This window comes from Vulpes vulpes, chromosome 4 (genome assembly GCF_048418805.1).
Source record: "Vulpes vulpes isolate BD-2025 chromosome 4, VulVul3, whole genome shotgun sequence".
In the NCBI taxonomy this organism is placed as follows: domain Eukaryota; kingdom Metazoa; phylum Chordata; class Mammalia; order Carnivora; family Canidae; genus Vulpes; species Vulpes vulpes.
The window spans coordinates 76,344,063-76,361,078 of record NC_132783.1 but is presented as its reverse complement, the minus strand read 5'-3'; positions in this window follow the sequence as shown (position 1 = coordinate 76,361,078).

The following is a 17,016-nucleotide window of genomic DNA, read 5'->3' as shown; positions in this document are numbered from 1 at the left end:
TATTTTTAAATCTATGCTTTAGAACTCAGCCAAATTAATGTATTTATGACTATATAATTCTAGCAAGTTTACCTACCAAATTCTAAACAAGTCTCTGTGAGAAAACAACATTGGCATTTTCCCTGATATTTTTAGTAGAGTTTGCCTATTGATCCTGAACTACTAAAAATGTACTATTTTAGAGAAAGTGTATGGATATGTGAAAGGCACATATTTCACTTCAGGTTTAATTTTATTTAAAGAGGTTCATTTAGGGGCACCTGAGTGACTGAGTCTGTCAACTGTCTGACTCCTGATGTCAGCTCAAGTCACGATATCTCAAGGTGGTGACATTAAGCCCTGCTTTGGGCTCTGCCCTCCGCAGGGAGTCTGTTTCTTTTCTGCTCCCTCTCTCTCTGCTCACATGCACATGCACATGTTCTCTATCTCAAATAAATATATTTTTTAAAAAGGTCAATTTAGTCTATATAGATAGTTGTCTGAATGCTAACGGACAATCACATGTTTTTTGTTTTTTGTTTTTTTTACAAGTGTTCTATTTTATCCTGTGCGTGGCATGGTGGGGTGATCCAAAATGTGGTGGATCTTCTTTTTCTTAATCTTAATATAGGCATTAAGGATTTTGCTTGTGTGAGGAAGAAGCAAACAATTTGGGTCTGATTGCACACAGAACCAACTTATTTTCCATTTCTTTAATGCACAATAAAGTCATTAAAGATTAATAAATATCAGAATGATTTTTTCAGAAGTTAGAAAGTCTCTTAACATGCATCATTCTCCTACACACTTAGTTTTTAAGAATTCAGAAGCTGAGAATTGTGATTGCAAGTTTATATTTTTATTCTGACACAACTTCAACTCCAGAAAATATTACTTTTTTGTGTGTATATATCCGTGTGTTTTTCTGTCTCTTTATAGCCCAGTTGCAAAGATCCTTTTTGTCCATTGCTAAATATTTTGAAATGTACATATGTAAAAAAATTGCTATCTCTACACGTCACAAGGCATCTATGTGTTCATAGTTCAAAATACTTGCCTAAACTCAATTTTTTTTTCCTAAACTCAATTTAATAATATTATTTCCATGACATATTTCCTCTGTGTACAAGCCATCAAGATTTTGGATTCTTTGGAAAATAACTGACTATATTTTACTTGAAATATAACACATCTATGCCAGGTCAGAAAACCTTTCTCTTACTTGTCATATCAAGATAAAACAAATTTGACAAGTACCTACTTGTTAAAGACATATAGTGAATACTAAGTTTTTAATAACTCATAAATTATAGCTAAAATTTTTATTCACTGTAATCTCATATGGAAAAGTTATAGAATTTTAAGACAGCATTTTCTTAAAATAATTTCTGTGATATTCTAATTCATGTAGAAGATAGGATCTTACTTTAGAATCATACTTTGTTTATATTCCTTTTCCACGTAAATATCATGTTTCTTGTGAAACTATGATAGAATGGAGAGAATAGGTGGAGTATTTGAATCCGTGCCTCCACATGCTTAGATTGAACTTGCCTTAAGTAAAATCAATTAGGATAAAGAGGTACGAGCATTTCAATTTTATATTACTTTATGTTACATTATGTTACATTACTTTGGCTCCAGAACAATTTTTTTTTAATAAAGAGAATTGAACAGATCCAATGTGAAATATAAGAAGCTATGTTGTCTTCATGATCAAGTTACTTCAGACTAATGATCTGATCTTATTCTTCTCAGTCTTGACACTTTGAGGCTGAGTGCAAATAATTTAAAGGTAAACTAAAGAAAGATCTTAATGCTAGAACAGAGATAGTATCTTCTCCAATCACTTTCATTGACTTTGGAGCCCACCCTGATCTGCACAAACTTCCCCCAAAAAGTTGCCTGGACCCAAGCCATCACTAGTCACAAAGGAGAAAAAAGCACCTATGGATACCTTATTGTATAACAAAACCCTTCATGTTATAATATAAGGCTTTACATTTATGCTTCTCCAACAATTCTGACTTTGGTTGATATCAATGATCCTTCTTCTTAGAAGGAGGTTGAGTACAAGTGTCTTTATGGTGCACATCTCACAGGTTGTATTTTTACATTTAAGTCTGGGCTTTCCTTCTACACAACTTTTCAAAGTTATCGATCACACTGTGTATAAGAGATAGATATACACTGATTTAAAAAGCAGATATGCCTTTTCTTTTCTTTTCTTTTCTTTTCTTTTTTTTTTTTTTTTTTTTTGCCTTTTCAAAGAAAGTTGAGATACTGGAAGAACTAAAGTTTTACTTAAGAAAGAAAACCAAACTGCTTAAAATTAAACCATTTTTATGGATTCTATTTGGATGATTCAATCAAAGGCATGATTAATACATTTGAGAATAACCAAAAAACCCATTGATTTTCTATAAATAAAACAATGGCAAAAAGTTTGTTCAGTGCCTAGAGGTATAAATGTGGCATATTGCTAGAATATGTTTCAATCCTAAAATGTTCCGTTTGGCCAATGTATGTTCAATTAAATCATCATTAGCATGTGTTTTAAGAAAAAACCTGTAAGAATAAATGTAAGCTTTCTGAAAACACAGTCTAAATTCATTCAAGTTTCATTTTTATTCTTATTTTAAAGTGATGTGTAAATTGAGCATTTATACAGTTACTTTAGAGGTTGATTTATTTCAAGCTTTTAGGAGAGACAAAAATGTTTGAAATTCTGACATAGCTTTTTCATTGGGACCACGCTATGAAGAACTTACCTAAGTCCTGGCACACTACTCTTTAATATCTTTTTTTAAAATTCTTAATTTATATGATAAACATTTAAGTTGTTTCCAATTCTTGGCTTCTTCAGTATTATTATTTTTCTTCCTTATTCTTTAAAATTTTGGTATAATACATATAGCATAAAATTTACCATTATAACCATTTTTATATGTATAGTTCCTGGCATGAGATATGTTCATACTGTTGTGCAGCATTTACTACCATCCACCCCAGAACTCTTGTCATCTTGCAAAACTGAAACTCTACCTTTTAAATTTCATTCCTCCTTCTTTCCAGCCCCTGGCAACTACTACTTGACTTTCTGTCTTAATAAATTCAACTGTCCTAATTATCCCATATAAGCAGAATCCTACATTATTTGTCCTTTTGTGTCTCGCTTATTTTACTAAGTATAATGTCCTAAGGTTCATCCATACTGTAGTGTATGTTAGAATTCCCTTCCTCTCTAAGGCTAAATAGTATCTTATTGTATGCAAATACCACATTTTGTTTTGTTTATCTATTCATCTCTTGATGGGTACTGGAGTTACTTCCACCTTTTGGTTACTGTGAATGATGCTGCTACAACATTAGTGTACAAATATATCTTTGAGACCCTGTTTCCAATATTTTGGGGTATATACCCAGAGGTGGAATGGCTGGATTATATGGTAATTCATTGTTTTGTTGTTGTTTTAAGAAACAACTATTCTGTTTTCTATAGTCACTACATTTTGTATCTCTAACAGTGAACAATGGTTTCAATTTATCCACATTCTAGCCAACACTTGTTATTTTATGTTTTTTTTCTTTTTCTTTTTTTTTTTTTATTTTTTTTTTTTAATTTTTATTTATTTATGATAGTCACAGAGAGAGAGAGAAAGGCAGAGACACAGGCGGAGGAAGAAGCAGGCTCCATGCACCGGGAGCCTGATGTGGGATTCGATCCCGGGTCTCCAGGATCGCGCCCTGGGCCAAAGGCAGGCGCCAAACCGCTGCGCCACCCAGGGATCCCTTTCTTTTTCTTTTTATATATAATAGCTATTCTAATGGATGGGAGATGGTGCTTCAGATTAATTTTTGACTAGGTTTTCTACCCACAATTATTGAGCAAGAGTGAAAATAAAGAGAAGTAGGTAGATAATGTATTAAACTTTCATTGTATATTGGAAAACATTACATATAGGTAGGTATTTCCTTATTTAAGAATGAATATAAGAGATTAAAGTGCTAAATATAAAACAAAACAAAACCAAACCAAGATTTCCTTGAGGCTCTTTCAGTTTGGTATTTAAATTGTTTTTGCTGAAATAAAGTACAAAACAAAAGCTATTTTTAAAAATGCTTATTTCACTCTGGTTCATTTAACTAGTACTATGTTTTTAAAATTTTAATTATTGTGCACTTTTTAAAATTACTGTTCTCCAGGAATTTTTAGCATTTTATTTTAGCACTGAAGTCATTGATTTTTTTAAAAGATTTTATTTATTTATCCATGAGAGACACACAGAGAGAAAGGCAGAGACACAGGAAGAAGAGAGAGAAGCAGGCTCCATGCAGGGAGCCTGATGAGGGACTTGATCCCCAGACTCTGGGATCAAGCCCTGAGCCAAAGGCAGATGCTCAGCTGCTAAGCCACCCAGGTGTGCCAATATATTAATTCCTAATATCATATGTCTCACTTGTAATTATATATTATTTATTTATTTATTTACTGGCATATATTTCCCTTCCCAGATGGATTCCCAAGACAGATAGACACTTGAGAGCTATTTAGAAAGTAAAACAGATCCTAATTATGAAAAGATTTGTGATGAGAGATTGAGAAGTTTGGGCCTCCTGATTTGCAGGACACATTCTTGAAATAGGGTGCAAAATATCTCAAATTAGTTGCAAAATTGTAAACAATATACACTAGAGAGATCAAGGTTAAATATAAGCTCCTAAATAAATATTGGGTCAAAGAACAGGATGATAATATTATAAAATTCTTCCACAAATAACCTATGGATTAAAAGCAATTTAGAGGTGATTTGGAAAAATGATTCTAAAATGCTTATGGAAATCTAATGCTGAAGAAATAAGTATGAAAAATCTTTAAAATAATAAAAAAATAGTTGTATTTTGCCATGCCAGATTTCCAGCAACATTTTATATTGTGTTATCAGATTCTATTAAAAAAAATTTATCAGTGGATTTGAATAATGTCCCGAATGTGATCAAAACATTTTATAGAAACATATCATATTTTAAAGTAGCACACTAAGGGAATAGTCTGTTAAAATATAAATGATTTAGGGACAAATTGTTATGAATATGGCATGAAAAAGATTAAAACTGAATTTCAGGTGGTTTATACAGTTAATTAATTTGTGTTTCTCTTCACACTTCTTGTATTCCTCAGTAAACTCATATTTATCCTATAATTGTTTTTTTATTCATGACCTTTATAAATTGGTAGTGTGACGTTCTACATTTACATTCCTAAATGCCTATGGGATGCTTAATCTGCAATATCCCACAGCAAAATACTGTTTCTTAAATTGTACTGGGCATATGGGAGTTCATCTTATTTTTTCTTAATAATTCCACATGTTATAAATGATTTGCATGCATTTAATACAGAAGTATGTATTTAAAACAGAAACGAGGAAGACAAGAGAAAATATTGCAAAAAATCACAGGAATAGTGGGAAAAAATTACCCAAGGCCATACATAAAACAACATGTGAAATATATATTTCAAAAAGTATATCCCAGGGTTTTTGTTAATTGATGTAAATAAAAAATGAATTGCTAAGATTCTTTAGGTACTGTTTTCTTCTTTATCCTTTCATTTATTTTCATTATAAACAAACATTACTTTGGGACCTCTGACTGGCTCATTTAATAAAGCATGAGATAATCTCAGGTCAGGAGTTCAAGCCCATGTTGGTTATAGAAATTACTAAGTAAATAAATAAACAAGCATTACTTTTGTAATTAGAAGACACACAGACATAAAGCTAATATAAATTCTCTGAGAATATCTGAAAATGTTCAAACTGAAAGATTTCAGAAGACTCTCTTTTGCCTCCATTTTACATTTTAATGTTGAAGTTAAATATTTTTTTAAACAAAACTTTTTATTTACCAGTATTTTTAACTAATTATCTTTTTATTCCCCTAAAATCTAATAAGAAAAGTAGTATTTTAGATTAAATGGCCCACTAAGTATTGTACACGCACTCTCCCAGCTAAAAGATTCTCCTAGGGAGAGGCTCAAAGAGAAGGATTTAAGGGGATGAAAGGTTTATCCCCCCCTGCATTCTGCATTCCAGAAACACACCTAAAAGGTGTAGATGTAATTGGAATTCAAATGCTTTGCACCTTTCACTTCAGTTCACATTTACACAAGTTATTGACCCTCCGTCAATTCCTGCCTTCTCAGCCCTGACGGATTTTCTGAATTGGTCACAGATATTTGTGTCATCTATTTTTATGTTCTGCTTATCAAATGGAAGGACAAGGACAAGGAAGTTGAAATTGCTTAGAAATGGTTAGAGACAGGGAAAAGTCTATTAAAGTGAAAGGTAAAATAACATACATTTTTTATCATTCAAAGTATTAAAGATTTTCAACTGTTTCTGTGTATGATGCCTCATAGATATTGTATAGGAAAATGTCATGCTCTTTTATGTGCAAGACTAAAAGCAGACAAAATTTTTCCAAGAAGTAATAATACATGGGAAGTTACTGGAAATATTTGCCATTTTAAAATAATATTTCTATACCAGGTTCTAGAAAAATACAAAAGGTACTTAGCAAGTTTCTTATCCTTTATTTCTCATTACAGAAATGAGTGTTTTAATATATTGTTTTCATATTGCTCGATTTTTAATACCACAAAGTATTCTTTATTTATTTCACAAATATAGTTTGATTATTAGATATAATCAAAACATAGCATTAGAAGACATAGTGGCTATAAAAGAAGCACATAATACTTCTTTTACCTTCAGTGTAAACATAATTTTAATGATAAATTGAAACTATCTCATGAAATTGTTTTAATTTATATTTAATCAGATGGTTTGTGATAATTCTCTTGCAATCACTGCTCTTTAATGATATTTGATTAGTAATAGTCCAATGACATATAGACTTTTGAGAATGAAAATTCACACTGAAATCCCTAAGATCCATAGTTTATTTTAAAATCTAATTTGTATTTGTAATTGTTTTTCTCATTTATAAGATGATATCTTCTTTTCACTGGATTTTCCAAGTTTGAAATCATTGTAAGGTAAAATTTTTCTCATGATCATTTAAGTCATGTACTGAATGAAAAAAGGAAACTGATAAATACATCTGTGTATTTACTCAATATGAAACATTTTTTCAGTGTTGGAGTGAATGCAATTTGAATCTATAACATCCCTACCATTCAGAAAATAAAAATCTTTATATTGGGGAGACACTTGTGAAAAACTTATAGAATAAGCATCCCTGTCTCTTGCAATAGACTTTCTCTTCATACCAGTGGAGCATGCTGGATGATCTGTTTGTTCTGTAGAAGCTTCTCTCTGGAGCATTGTTAGGATCTAAAGCAAATAGCCAAGGATGTGGAGAAAGAAAAATTCTCTTACACTGTTGGTGGGAGTGCAAACTGGTGCAGCCACTATGGAAAACTGTATGCAGGTTCCTCAAAAAGTTAAAAATAGAACTCTGCCGTGACCCAGCAAACACACTACTAGGTATTTAGTCAAATGATACAAAAATACTAATTAAAAAGGATACATGCATCCCAATGTTTATAGCAGCATTATCTACAATAGCTAAATTATGGGAAGAGCCCAGTGTCCATCGGCTGATGAATGGATGCAGAACATGTGGAAGATATACAGTGGAATATTGCTCAGCCACAGAAGGAATGAAAGCTTTTGGTTGGAGGAAGTGTGTTATGCTAAGTGAAATAAGTCAGTCAGAGAAAAACAAATAACAAACACTTTCACTCACATGTGGAACTTAAGGAACAAAACAAATGAACATAGGGGAAAAGAGAGACAGGACCATAAAACAGACTCTAACTATGAAGAACAAACTGAGGGTGGCTGGAAAGGAGATGGGTGAGAGGATGGGTTAAATGCATGATGGGTATTAAGGAGAGCACTTGCAGCGAGCACTGGGTGTTATAAAAATAAAGGGGAAAAAAGAAAGGAAGGATTCAAAACAAAAATACGTACATACACATGTGCATACATACATACAGCGAATAGGACTTGCCAGTGTGTAGACAAGTCACAGCGATGTGACATGAGTCCTACTGTCTCCAAGACAAAGAAAATGGATCTAGAACTGAGGGAGAAATAAAAGGCCTGCTGGAAAATGAAAATTCTAGATTGACTAAGAAGAGGGTATATCTGGTCATTCATGTTTTGCAGTCATTCAAGACTGCAAAGAATTCTAAAAGTGTAAAAAGAAAATATTGGGAATCTGTTTGTCCAAGTAACAGTAAGATTGGATTATTTTTGATGGACTACAATCAGATGTAATAGATGGGTTCCATACACATAAAAAAAAGTGGGACCATTTTTAAATATCAAAATAAATGGTACATATAATAACTAGCAAAAACATGTAGACCTATATGTGATTTATGTTACATATTATAGTGGACATCAAAACATTTTACATTGGATTTTAAAGAATACCCTGTGTATTTCTTATGATATACTTTGCAAAAGTGAATTTCAAAGAAGCAAGATAAAATATTTCCAGTCACTCAGAAACGAACTATCAAGTGAGAAGAAATGCTTTAAGTATGGGAATAAATGGAAGTAGATACCAAGCACACATTCTTGGTGATATCACTATCCTCTAACTCCTAGTGGCAATTTCATTGGCTCTTCTTTTACTACATTATTTTAAACCTGATGTGGATTTTGTTTAGATTATTGGATAGCAGTTTAAAAAGTCGATTGATATTTAATGACAGAATAAAATAATTTAAAAGCTTAGTCACAGACAAGCTTCCCTTGTTGAAATTCAATATAAATTGTACACTATCCAAATAATATACTATCAAGTTATTTTATGGAAGAGATAATTTTTTAGGAAAACAGAAACAATCCCTACTTTCTAATTTTAGTCTTATAGGATATAGAATTATGCAAATGAAGCAAATTTATAGAAGCTACCTGTGAGTTTCTTATCTATATACTAACTTACTCATTTTTAAATAATCATTGGACACCTATCTGGTACCAGATATTATGCTAGACATTAGAAACAATTAAGATAAATAAGAATTTGTCCTTGGGTAGCTTATGTTTATCAAGGGACAAAAGATTTATAAAGAATCATGGGCAATAGAATGACTATGACAAAAATAGAAAACTATTGAGGCTGCAGTGAGAATACAAACCCCACAAAGGTTGATTCTACTTGCTTGAAAGGGAAGGGTGTCAGGCAAGGTTGCAGAGAGCTGGTCATACTTGAATGGAGTCCTGAAAACTCTAAGAAAAGTCTGCCAAATAAATTTTAAGCTGAGCAACAGAACGTAACTGAACTATTTTCGACTATATACATGCAGAATATTGTGACTCAATATCAAGAAAATTTTCTCTTGGTACATAAAGAAGGTCCACAGCATAAATCCAAAAGAATGCTTTTACTTTATAAACTTACAGCTAGAAAAATTGCATTTTTATAGGATATTTGTGTGAATGGGGAGGAGAGAAACAATCAGAGTATCTTAGATATCAGACAGGACCTTAGTAATCATTTGTTTCCAATCTCCACCTAGTGAAAAAATATATAAAATAAGATGGATTTTTAAAAAAGATTTAATTTATTTATTTGAGAGGGAGAGAGATTGCTTAATTATTTGGGTCTATGTCTATACTATGAAGTCACAATGAATATATCTGAAGTTTCTTCCCTATTATGAAAGTTGGAAGTTTTCCACTACTGAAAAACATATATCTGAAAACAGATAATCTTTCTAGACATTAATTGGCATTGTTAAAATTTTAATGTATTGTTTATGTGCTATTTTCACATTTATATAGAATGTATTAGAGGTTCAAATTTGTAATAACATATTTAAAATTAATTTCTATAAGCTATAACTATATTTTTCTAAAGATGTTTTTATTCACCAAATTTTGACATAAAAATAAAGGATTTAGTCTTTCAATTTCCCATAATATAACTGCCTTTAATATTGGATAGACAAAATATAGAGATCCCTAAAATATTTTATTTAAATATTTACCCATCTATGAACAAAAAGCATTACTTTTCTAGGAATAGTTTACAATATTTATTGAAAATATGGTCCTTGAACATTATGGGGAACTTATAGTTTAAAAGTTAAAATGTTGTTTCGATTTTTTTGTTATTGTTACAGAAGGATTTAAATAAAAATATGTCAAGAGTATATTTGCAAAGAGGAAATAAGCAATTCAATTTAAAAAATATTTTTTTCTCTCTGTAATTAAAGTCCTTTAACAGCACTACCAACATTTTAGGAACTAAAATTCTGAACATATTAACACAAATCTCATAATAAATATGAATATAAATGCAGCCACTTGATTTTTTTAAGATTTTATTTATTTATTTATGAGAGACACAGAGAAAGAGGCAGAGATATAAGCAGAGGGAGAAGCAGGCTCCACAGGGAGCCTGATGTGGGACTCGATTCCAGGACTCCTGGATCATGACCTGAGCTGAAGACAGATGCTCAACCACTAAGCCACCCAGGCATCCCACAGTCACTTGATTAACTGACCAAAACAGCAGGGATTGTGATATTCTGGGGGTGGGAGTGGCAAGTGCTGGTATTTCAGATAGTAGACTAGAAATTCAGTGGCAGCAACCTGCTTACAGATCAGTATGTTTAGGTTTTCAAAATCCTTTGGATACTCAAACCAAACTGCTTGAGGTAGGAAATTAGAACTGGGACAACGGATGTTCATGATGAGCTGATCTATTCCAGAGACTGTTATTGTGCTAACACTACATGCTTCCATATATTCAAAATACACCCCAGCCTATCTAAGTACTTTGAAAATTATCATCACTCATTAAATGAAGCTTGGATGCTGCTTCTTGTGGAGCAACATGTTCAACAGAGAAGCATTCCCAAAGCCAAACAATGCTTGCAATTCACTGTCTATCTTTTTGGCTTTGACTTTGGAGTTCAGTATGAAACCATTCTTCTCAGTGTTCTCGGTGTCGGAAGTCACAGGGAATTGTTCCTGGTCAGCATTACCAGGGCTTCTCCTTACACTGTGCCTTCTGTCGCCCCAGAGGGTAACAACCTGCCTCTTGAAGTGCTGCTTCTAAAGGCCCCAGAGGAATATTATGTGCATCGTTTTGACTATATTTTAAATCAGGCTATCCCACATAAATATCAGAAATTGGGAAAAACTTACTCCGCCATCATTACATGACTCTCAGGCAAAACACAAAAAGGCAAGCTGAGTTATAAAATAAAGCATACGTTTGGATCTGGTTTCTTCATTGACTGAAAAATTTCTGCTTCTTCTGTCTTAAAGCATATAAAATATAAATTCAGCTACATTACTCAAAGGAATGGAGAAAATAATGACATATTTTGTTACTCAGCTTTTTTTTTTAATCAGAAAGGCATCTTTATTTTTTTTCTTTTATTTTTAACCCTTTGATCCCCTTTGCCCATTTTCTCCATCCCTGATCCCTGCCTCTGTCAACCACCCATCTGTTCTCTGTATCAATGAACTTTTTTTCCCTTTTGGATTCCATGTTTAGGACATGATATGGCATCTGTCCTTTTTTATATGACTTGTTTCACTTAGCATAATGCCCCCAAAGTCCATCCCCACTGTCACAAATAGCAAGAATTCATTCTCTTTTATGATAGAATAATATTCCGTTGTAAATATACACCACAATTTCTTTATGCACCCATGCCTAGATGGAAACTTAGGTTGTTTCCATATCTTGGCTACCATAAATAATGCTGCACTATGGGGTGCAGGTATCTTCTAGCGCTGGCGCTTTTGTTTCATTCAGGCAAATACCTACAAGTGGAATAGTTGGGTCTTATGGTATTTCTATTTCCATTTTTTGAGAAACCTCCATATTCTGTTTCATAGGGGCTGCACCAATTGACATTTTCACCAATAACTCACTTTTTAATAAAAGAAATTAGAAAAAATATGAAAGTTTGTTTTATAGATATATCTGTGGCAAATAGTAGACCAAAATAGCATTTTAATGGTTTTCTCATAGAAAGGTACCTTACTTTTTTCTTTTCTTTTCCTCAAGCTTCATCTCTTCTTAAAATATCCATGTAATTAATTTTAAAAATTACATCAATTTGAGCTATCCTTTTCCAGCTCTTTCTATGTATAACTAAGTCAAATCAAGGAATTATTTTGTCTCCTAAAGTAAAGAATTCAGGATACCATACTGAAATTTTCCAAGATGTCAGTACAATGTCAAAAATGTTAAAAAGAAAAAAACCCTCATCAAGTAACTATTAAGGAAATATGTGATAATAAAATCTAAGCTTCTAAACTTTTACTTCTTCTCCCATCTCTCTACCTCTTCCATCCCTGTCTTTTTCCACACATACATGCACCCCAACAGGAAATTATCTTCATTTCCTCTCTTAATGGTAGATATTAATTCAGAAACAAGTCATAAAAATACTTATTATGGAGTTCATTTATTGCACAGAAACATTTAAAATTCTCTGTAATAATGTACTAAGAAGTTTTACTTTCTCAACAGATTTTATTCTGAGAAATATTTTAGTAGTAGGTATAATATTGCCTTATAACCATAGAGAATGTCTCAAATTTTCTCAATTTGAGGACTATTTTTCACATAGTGGACCATCAGTAGAATTAACCAGTGGCAGATAGTCAAAATGTTTTCAATTTTCTAAATAATGAAAATAAAGCCCCCTTCCATCATATTAGGTGCTTTGATCCCATTGAATTATAATGGATACCTAAAACATGTACAGTTTTTGGTTTTTTGCAGTTTCTATCATGAAAGATGCACTATCTTAGTGTAGCCTGACCTGATATACATTACGTATTTGATATCTGCTTGTTGAATAAATCTAAATTACATACAGTAAAATGCCAAAGAGATTCAAAAAGCAGAAAAATTGATGCCAGGCAGACCTGGACATCAGAATGTGGAGAACAGTTGGGGTCTTAATTGCCTGTGCCACCCAGGCACCTCCCCCACTAAGTTTCTCCTCCTGTGTTTTCTTTTTTGAGTCTGTTCAAGTCACTAAATCAGAAACATCTCCAAAGGGTGATAGTGCAAATAATTGTTAGACATGTTATACCACCTTTTAAAATGTAATGTAATAGAGTGATACAAATATACAAAGACACTGTTGATCTTTCGCAAAGAAGCAATTACAATACAATGAAGCAAAGATAGTCTTTTGATAAAATGGTGATGGAATAATTGGACATTTACATGGAAAACATGATTCTAGGCACAGACTTTATACTCTTCACAAAAATTAACTCCAATGGATTATAGACCTAAATATAGAATGTAAACTGTAAAACTCCTAGAAGATAACATACAAGTTTGACTGACTTTTTAAATAAAATACCAAGGACACAATTCGTGAAAAAAATTAATAAATTGGACTTCATTAAAATGCAAAACTTCTGCTCCATGAAGGACAATGTCAAGAGAATGAAAAGACAAACCTTAGATGAAATACTGTTATCCAAGATATACAAGAACTCTTTAAACAACCTGATTAAAATATGGGCAAAAGATCTGTAATTACACCAAGAATACATATAGGTGGCAAATAAACATATGAAATGATGCTCAAGGTCATATATCCTCAGGGGAATGCAAATTAAAACAATGAATACCTCTATTCACTATTAAAATGGCAAAAATCCGAAGCACTGACCATACCAAATGGTGTCGAGGATATGGGCTAACAGGAACGCTCATTCATTGCTGAGGGAGATGTAAAGTGGTATAGTCACCTTGGAAGACAGTTTCTCAGAAAACTAAGCATAGGATTGCCATATATTACAGCAATTGCACTCCTTGATATTTACCAAATGAGGTGAAAAGTTATGTCCACACCAAAACCTGCATACAGATGTTTATAGCAGCTTCATTCATAATTGCCAAAACTTAGGCACGACCAAGAAGTCCTTGTTAATGGATAAACAAAGAAGTACATAAAGACAGTGGAATATTTTGGTGGTAATGATCAAACAGTGCATTATTTATTTGTATGATTCTCTTAGATACTACTAAATATAAAATGTGCTTAAATCTGTTTTTTACCCCCACCTACTTGATACATTTTCTCCAAATGTTCCACTATTTCAGATAAAAATTTTAAAACAACTATGTTTTCCTACAAACCCTTCCCACCATTTTATTCTTGCAACATTTTTTGCCTGACTTTACTTGGTACTGTTTGCATTCTGTTCTGTAATAACATGTAAGTCATTGGCTTTCTCTACAGCTAGTTTCCAAATTCTAAAAAGTATAATATATATGTATATATAATATACATATTTTAATAATTTATTATGATATAAATTCAATATTAAAGAGAGAAATTATTGTGTGGATTTTTTAGCATCAGAGCTAATTATTATGTTAGAATTACTTTTCTTTGTCTTTATACCCAACATGACAACTCTTGCACCACATAAAATGTGTCTAGCATCAAAGCAAAATCAATTTTTGTCCTACTCTCCACTGTTTGCTTAAGTTCAAATTGCATTTAATGTGTATTTTATATGTAAATGATGGTCTACATATTTTGTTTCCTGGGGCTTTTAATTGCCTTTCTTTTCTATTAACAAAACTGTAATGAGTGTTTCTTATAGCCACAATATATCTACTCTATCCAGAGTTTCATGTACTCCTCTAGTGTGTTTGCTAGCCACATTCCCTCCTAGACTTTTCAAACTCCTTCTCTAGGTGAAATTCACAGCTGTGGTGAAGATGCTTCGAGGCTCCTGGTCCAGGCAATGGGCAGGGCAGGGGGTACTAAAAAATGAAGATTGATTCTCTATTTAACTATGGAACAGGTAGGCAGCTCAACATCCTATATACCTTCCTTAATATGAGAGCAGAACAGCCAGTTTTTTACTCCCTGGTCAAAAAAGAGAGAGATCTGTTCTCAGATTAGGCCGGCAACATAGTTGTCATAGATTTCACTGCACTGCACTCTTGTCTTTCCATTCACTGTGTCCTGAATCCCAGATTATTTACTTTATTTTGTTTGTTTGTTTGCTCTGAAGAAGTACCTTCCCCCAAAACATTGACTTCTAGTTCTCTATTAATTTTCAATTCTAATTAGATCTTGCATTTTTTTTCCCTTTTAGGATTTATTTTCCTTTATTTGTATCATTTCATGCCTAAATATTTTCCTCCTTCCATTATGGAATTAAGATTTTTTTCCTTTAGTTTTTTTTTTGTTGTTTGTTTGTTTCTTTGTTTTCCTCTTTCATCTGCTGGTTTTAGCTGATTTAATGTTTACAGCAAAAAAGGAAAAATCCAGCAATGTACTTCCTCTTAAGTTATTGTGGTATTTAGGCAATGCCAGAGTGAAGAGCACTTAACTCAGAAGCACTAACCCCAATACTAGAAAGCAAATAGTTCACTAAATTTCATTATTTTTTGACCAGGGAGTAAAAAACTGGCTGTTCTGCTCTCATATTAAGGAAGGTATATAGGATGTTGAGCTGCCTAGCTGTTCCATAGTTAAATAGAGAATCAATCTTCATTATTTAGTACCCCCTGCCCTGCCCATTGCTTGGACCAGGGGCCTCAAAGCATCTTCACCACAGCTGTGAATTTCACCTAAATACTAATCCTAGGTAGTGGCTTACTTTCATCATTTCATCCATCAACTTACTTTCCATATTCCATTTTCCAGAAATTTATTAAGAGTTCTCATCTGCTGATAACCATATCATATGCTGCTTGATAGGGTTTAGGAGATTATTCCTTTCTGTAGTTTTCACTGAATAACAATGAGATTTCAGAAGGAAAAGGAGACAAATGCCTGCTCTCCAGCCATGATTTAAATAGAAACTTAAAGCTAACTTTCATATTCTTATTTTGAATAGAAAATGTCAACATGCATAAATCCAATATATGTATAAAATTTCTGTTGTAAAAAAAAAATCAATTTTCCCCATTAACTTTACTTGCCCCCTAAAAGTTATTCACCTCAAAATACATTATCTTAAGGTGATATTTTGAAATTAAGGTGTATTACTTCTCAACAGATGGAGATGAGTAAAGATTCTGTTGGTAATCAGTTTACTTGGGGAAAAATAGCACTTCTGAAATGAGCTATTTGACTTGCATATTACTGTGCAAAATAATAAAATATACCCTGCAAAAAAAAAGTTATTTCAAAGTATTTTCCTGATAAGAATCTTGGCTGCTTCAAGGCATGGAACACAAATTGGTAGTTTCTATTTGCTTTCTTTACAATAGAGTTCATAGATCAAGTTGATGGACCATCAACCATTAATTAGTTATTATATAAACACATTTAGCAGCTGCATTTATTCCATAAACAAAGGCAGGTCAAATATGTCATCACAAAAATGGATCTAAATTGGTTGTACATAGCCTGTAATTTATTATTCAGATATGAAAAATGATTTTTGGTAATGAATTTCTCATATAACTCATCGAGTTTATTTTCTAAACTCTAAAGAAACCATTAATTTGCCTTGTTATAATAATCTGTTTTAATGGGCCTTTCAGAACTCCCTATATGGCTACTAATGACTCTGAATATAAAAGGCATCTCATGTTTCATCTATTCCTAGTTTTATTTTCATTAATCATCACGGAATCATTGAAGCACTGACATTTTTCTACACAAATCAACAGCTGAGCACATCTAAAAAAAGCACATCTAAAAAAATAACAGTTTGTGTAAAACTGAAGAGCCCTTCCAGAATGGAATGAAACAGGCAATTCCCTTGTATCATGAGTCTTTGACAAGGAGTTCTTGAAGATGGACCTTGCAAAAGTCATTTACATATTAGGTGTTCTGAGTTCTGTGAAAATTCAGAACTCCAAGGACCTATGCCTCCTCCCTGGGAAATCCATGTATCAAAGCCAGTTGTGATACGGTATTTCCAATAGTAACACTGGCCTGTGATACTACTGCACTAGCAAATATGACCTCACCAATTCTTGGCCAGCAGTTTCCTGATCTACTGCATGGGCTACTTTGGTCTGACA